Source organism: Schistocerca piceifrons, chromosome 1 (genome assembly GCF_021461385.2).
Source record: "Schistocerca piceifrons isolate TAMUIC-IGC-003096 chromosome 1, iqSchPice1.1, whole genome shotgun sequence".
Classification (NCBI taxonomy): Eukaryota; Metazoa; Arthropoda; class Insecta; order Orthoptera; family Acrididae; genus Schistocerca; species Schistocerca piceifrons.
The window spans coordinates 183,827,596-183,833,780 of record NC_060138.1 but is presented as its reverse complement, the minus strand read 5'-3'; the positions used below and the strand labels follow the sequence as shown (position 1 = coordinate 183,833,780).

The 6,185-nt window shown below is 41.6% G+C and overlaps 1 pseudogene; it reads right to left on the bottom strand.

The window, feature by feature from the left end:
• Positions 1–5,858: 5,858 nt before the first annotated feature.
• Positions 5,859–5,976, bottom strand: LOC124722113 (annotated as a pseudogene).
• Positions 5,977–6,185: the final 209 nt, after the last annotated feature.

The window sequence follows — 6,185 nt, the reverse complement described above, 5'->3', positions numbered from 1 at the left end:
ATTCACTTTAACAGTTCACTGGCACATGTGCTATGACATCGAGGAGTAGTTTAGTTGGTTGAAGAGAGAAAAAGGATAAGACCAACCTACTCGGAAGAAGGTTTAAAAAATTGAAAAAGAAGGCTACGCTAGGCCTTCGTCAAATTTAACGTTCTACCTTGTAATCACAAATGACGACGACGAGGAGATCAGTGTTTAACGTTCCGTCGACAACGATGTTATTAGAGACGGAGCACATGCTCTGATCACGGAAGGAAATCGGCCGTGCCCTTTAAAAGAAACCATCCCGGCATTTGCCTTAAGCGATTTAGGAAAATCAGGGTAAATCTAAATCAGCATGGCCGACTCTGGTTTGAACCGTCATCCTCCCGACTCGAGTCCAGTGTGCTGACCACAGCGCTACCTTGCTCTGTAGTCACAAACGAGGTAGGGACATTTAAACAGTTGAAAAATCATGTTAACCTAAGACGATTCTATCCGCAACTGACGGAGACTCGTTTGGAGCAGTGTCCTAGGCACTCACAACAGTCGTTATTGAAAGTCTCAAGGCAATATGCTAGTAAATAAAATAGACGTCACTTAATTATTCTTATTAGTATTTACTCCTGAATTTTTCGTCAATTGTCTAGAATTTCTTCATGCACCCACAAGTCAAAGAGAAAGAAGCTGCTACTGAAACAAAGTGCACAACTTCATTAGACGTACAAACTTCTGAATTGTCATTACAAAGATGGTGGACAGTAATTTTTGTCAAAGTCGGACCATAATAACCATCAGTGCCGAATTCTGCGCGTTTCGCAACTCCTTGCCTCCTTAAAGTGTCTTAAGAGTGAATTAGCAAAAGATAAAATGCGTACGGTTAACAGAATGACGGAAGGTTGTCTCAGCTACACTAGATGGAGGTCACTGGAGATACAGCAACAAGAAGAAAGCGAAGTTTGAGGCCGCAGGCTTGGGGAGCAGAAACGGTTTATACACGGCTATTAGAAGACGCCCAGTTTCACAGTCTAGTAATTCGGGAGCAAATTAGCTCTTAGCGGTTTCGAATTGAAAGTACCAACATTGTTTACGATTACGCGATCGGAATTGTTCAATATTTCTAAAGATTAGAACGTTTAAAGAAAACGTTTATCGTAATGCTGCTATACTGAATCACGTTATAAATGTTGCTAATTGTTTGTAACATGAAAGTTACTGGCAGATTAAAACTGTGAGCCAGACCGAGACTCGAACTCGGGACGGGCAAAGGTCCCGAGTTCGAGTCTCGGTCTGGCACACAGTTTTAATCTGCCAGGAAGTTTTATATCAGCGCACACTCCGCTGCAGAGTTAAAATCTCATTCTGGAAACATCCCCCAGGCTGTGGCTAACCCATATCTCCGCAATATCCTTTCTTTCAGGAGTACTATTTCTGCAAGGTTCGCAGGAGAGCTTCTGCAAAGTTAGGAGGTAGGAGACGAGATACTGGCAGAAGTGAAGCTGTGAGGACGGGCCGTGAGTCGTGCTTGGGTGGCTCAGATGGCTGCCGGCACTATGGCTCAGCGTGTTCGGCCAGCGAGCTGGTTGGCCTCTGTAATAAAAAAAACTGAGTGAAAGGCTCAACAAACGAACTTAAAACTCCACCACTGCCGGTCCCAAGTCCGGGGCCTCATTTCGCAAGTGATGAGGAAGGAGGAGGGGGAGGAGTAACACCTCGTTAAAAAACCTTGGTCCATCTGGCTCCGAATGGTAGCACCCTGTAAGGTTCAAATGGTTCAAATGGCTCTGAGCACTATGGGACTCAACTGCTGTGGTCATCAGTCCCCTAGAACTTAGAACTAGTTAAACCTAACTAACCTAAGGACATCACACACACCCATGCCCGAGGTAGGATTCGAACCTGCGACCCTAGCAGCAGCGCGGCTCCGGACTGGAGCGCCTAGAACCGCACGGCCACCGCGGCCGGCCACCCTGTAAGGGCCCCTGCCTAGGGTTACTAGGTGAAACCTGGTCACCGGTCTCAAAGGCGGAAGAGGAAGTTCAAAATTTCCAACGGCGGAGAGAGCGGAAGAACTACCTCCAGGACTCACAATCTTGGTTGTATATTTTGTGGTCTTTGGACCACACCCAAAATAACTTTCATCAGTCATGGAAGTGTGTGATGTAAACTATTTTACCCCAGGTGGACGATCCACCGTACGCCAGTACGTCAGCAGACATTCGGATTCTGCGGAGTCTGCAACATTGCACAAAGACAAGTCGGAATGTCTTGGAATCTCATCCAAATTTCAACATAGGGAATCAACGTACCTAGCAACTTTCAATGCAAACTCATTGTTGAAAACCGAAAAACTAAAACATCTAACAGATACGCTAAAGAACCACAACGTACTCATAACAGCCATTCAACAAACACGATACATGTATACAGATACACAGATACCTTCGATTCCGAAGGTTTTAGGATATACAAAGTGGGACCGAGAGTAATGAAAAATGTACCACATCTTGGGAGAGCCTTTATAATCAACAAACAAATCTTGAACTCAATAGTTGGCTTTGATTCCCAATCAGAAAGAATCTCAAGTCTTACATTCACAAGCACAAACAAAATATACACAATTATCAATGCACATGCCCCTATAAACGAGGATAACAGGAAAAACAAAGAAAAAGTGGAGGCCTTTTGGAATCATCTAGATGACATTATTCAGAAAATTCCAGATAAAAACATCATCATTCTTCTTGGAGATTTTAATGCACAGATTGGTAAAGAAAAAAGATATAAAAAAATAGTTGGAAACTATCCTGCACACATGAGAACAAACAGAAATGGCGTGAGACTAATAGAACTTTGCCAAGCACACAATTTAATTCTTAAATCCACAGCTTTCAAGAAACTACCACGAAGACAAAAGACATGGGTATCCCCAAATCCTAGCCTTGGGGAATTTCAACTGGATCATGTGGCAATCAAGAGGATTTCTAGCAAAGAAATCATGAATGTTAGGGTACTCAGGGGTGCAAACTTGGATTCAGACCACTACCTTTCTAAAATTAAGTTCAGAGTCATCCCAAACAGGAAACGCAGCATGAAACAAATTAAGGGTCGGAAGTATAACACAGAAAAGATATTAAAATCATATGAATTCACAAAAGCAACAGAAACCATTCAGACACAAAGCTGGGGGAATATCAAGGAAAACCTCATTACTACAGCTGAACGGATAGCACCTAACAAAAAACATGCCTGGTGGCCGCTGGAATGTCATGCCCTCATTGAAACAAGAAAACAGAAATGGCAAAATTGGCAATCACAGAAAACAGAAGAAAGTAGACTGAATTTCATTACAGTTAGAAAACTGGTAGATACAAATATAAAAAGGATTAAGAAGACACATGAAAACAAAACTCTCCTCCAAATTGATGAAGAATTTGCTAAAAACAACAGAAGAAGCTTTTACAAAACTTTCAAACAAAGGTTATCAAGATACAAAGCACCCACCCTCCAATTTCGAGATGTAAACGGCACCATCGCTCACAACAACACGGAAAAGTGCAGAATACTAGCAGGCTACTTTGAGAAACTCTTGAATTGTGAACCCATCCATGAAAAATTTGAATCCATCCCAAACAACCATGAGAAGCCGGATTCAGAACCACCGACGACTGAAGAACTACAGAAGGTCATTTCAGAACTTAAAAACAACAAGGCGTCCGGAGAAAATCAAACAGTGGCCGAACTATGGAAAAAGGCTGACAAAAATGCACTTACATCCCTAAAGTGTGTTCTCGATCAAATCTGGAAAGAAGAAGAGATCCCCGCAGAATGGAGAACAGCTCTCATCCACCCTATCCAAAAGAAAGGTTTGAAGACAGACCTCAACAATTACAGAGGAATATCACTGCTGGATATAACGTACAAGATTCTTTCTAAAGCTCTTTTGAACAGGGCAGAGCGGCAATTGGATCCGCAAATCGGGGAATACCAGGGAGGTTTTAGAAAGGGTAGATCATGTTCGGAAGAAATACTAAACCTCAAAAACATTATGGCATACCAAAAATCAAGGGCAAAGGCACGTAATCTCCTTCATTGATTTCAAAAAAACATATGATTCGATTGATAGAGAATCTCTGTTATCAGTCCTTGAAGAAATGGGTTTGGATAAGAAAACAACTAATATTATAAAAGCGACCCTTACAAATACATATTCGAAAGTTAAATGTATGGGCGAACTATCAGAACCCTTTGAAATGAAAACGGGAGTGCGACAGGGCGATGGGCTCTCACCGTTGCTGTTCAATTGTGCGCTTGAGAAAGTAGTCAGAGAATGGAACACAAATATTAAGACTGGGTTGCAAAACGATAAATCTTAAAGTAAATTGCATTGTTTTTGCAGATGATATGGCCCTGTTTGCTGAAACAATGGAAGAAGCACGGGAGCAAATCCTTGAACTAAAGAGACAAGCAGCTAAAATTGGTCTTCACATCTCCTTTGAAAAAACTAAGATACTGACAAACATCAAGCACTCATGTAAATACCTCAAAGTTCAAGAACAGAAGATTGAAATAGCAAAAGAATTCAAATATCTCGGAGAATGGATTAGTTGGAATGCTGGGAAAAGCAAAGCAATGGAATCCAGAAAAAATAAACTTGAATTGGCCTTCCAACTAACAAAAAATACATACAACAAAAGATCCCTTTCATGGGGGTCCAAAATTAAACATTACAAGACAGTGATTAAGCCAGAAGCACTGTATGCAGCAGAAACACTTAACATGAATTTCAAAGGCCAAATGGAGAAACTTGAGCTAAAGGAAAGAAAAATTTTAAGAAAAATCATTGGGCCAAAATTTCAAGACAATAAGATTATATACATCAAAAATGAAACTCTCTACAAGAAAATTGAAAAACTTTCAGATTCTATGCGAAAAAGGAGAATAAATTTTTATGGTCATCTTCTCAGAATGAATTCCAATAGATTAACTAAACAAATCTTTGACTTCTTCCGTAACCGAAAAACGAAGCCCAACTGATTTAAAGAAACTGAGAAAGACCTAGTGGAATTAAAGATTTCAGATAATTCACTTATTGATCGAACTGCTAAATTAATTACTAAAGATGAAAACATAAGGTTCCAAGACAAATCCACACGAAAGTCCAAACCCTTCATCTCGGAAGAAGAGAGGAGAAGAAGATCAGAAAGAATGAAGAAATACTGGGCCCTAAGAAAAGAACAACGCACAAAGAAATGATTGATCCAGCGTACCCCAAACAGGGTGAAACGAAACAAGAAGAAACGAACTTAAACAGATGTCATGTGACGTCCGCAACGACCAAACACAACGATCAACAACGAACAAAATGAAAAAAAAAAACATGGTAGAGCATTTGCCCGCGAAAGGCAAAGGTCCCGAGTTCGAGTCTCGGTCTGGCAGACAGTTTTAATTTGACAGGAACTTTCATATCAGAGCACACTCCGCTGCGGAGTGAAAATCTCATTCTGTTTTTAACATTTTTGTAAGGTTTTTGCTAACAGCCGTTAAGTAATGTATAAAATGCATATTTGAGCCATCAGCTGTTTTTATTTTACACCCAAACATCTACCGGTTTCGGTCTTGGACCATCCTCACGGGTGAAGGGTTGAAATAGTATAAGCCATCATATTGCACTAAAGCACTCCGTCTTCAGGCCACAAGTGGCCCATCGGGACCATCCGACCGCCGTGTCAACCTCAGATGTGGGTGCGGATAGGAGAGGTGTGTGGTCAGCACACCAGTCTTCCGGTCGTTATGATGGTTTTCGTTGACCAAAGCCGCTACTGTTCGCTCGAGTAGCTCCTCAACTCGCATCACGAGGCTGAGTGCACCCCGAAAAATGGCAACAGCGCATGGCGGCCCGGATGGTCATCCATCCAAGTGCCGGCCACGCCCGACAGCGCTTAACTTCAGTGATCTGACGGGATCCGGTGTATCCACTGCGGCAAGGCCGTTGCCATATTGCACTAATCGTTACTTAAAATGTGTAGTGCATGCCATGAATGTAAATATATGAAGGGCTTATTTCGATAGTGGTAAAGTCCATTATCTCCACTTCTCTGCCTATAATGCTTCTGCAATTAATGATCCAAACAAACAGAAAGAAACGTTCATCGCTAGCAAGAAGCCATATGACTGGATATTTCTGATCTCTCAACTGCAGATTT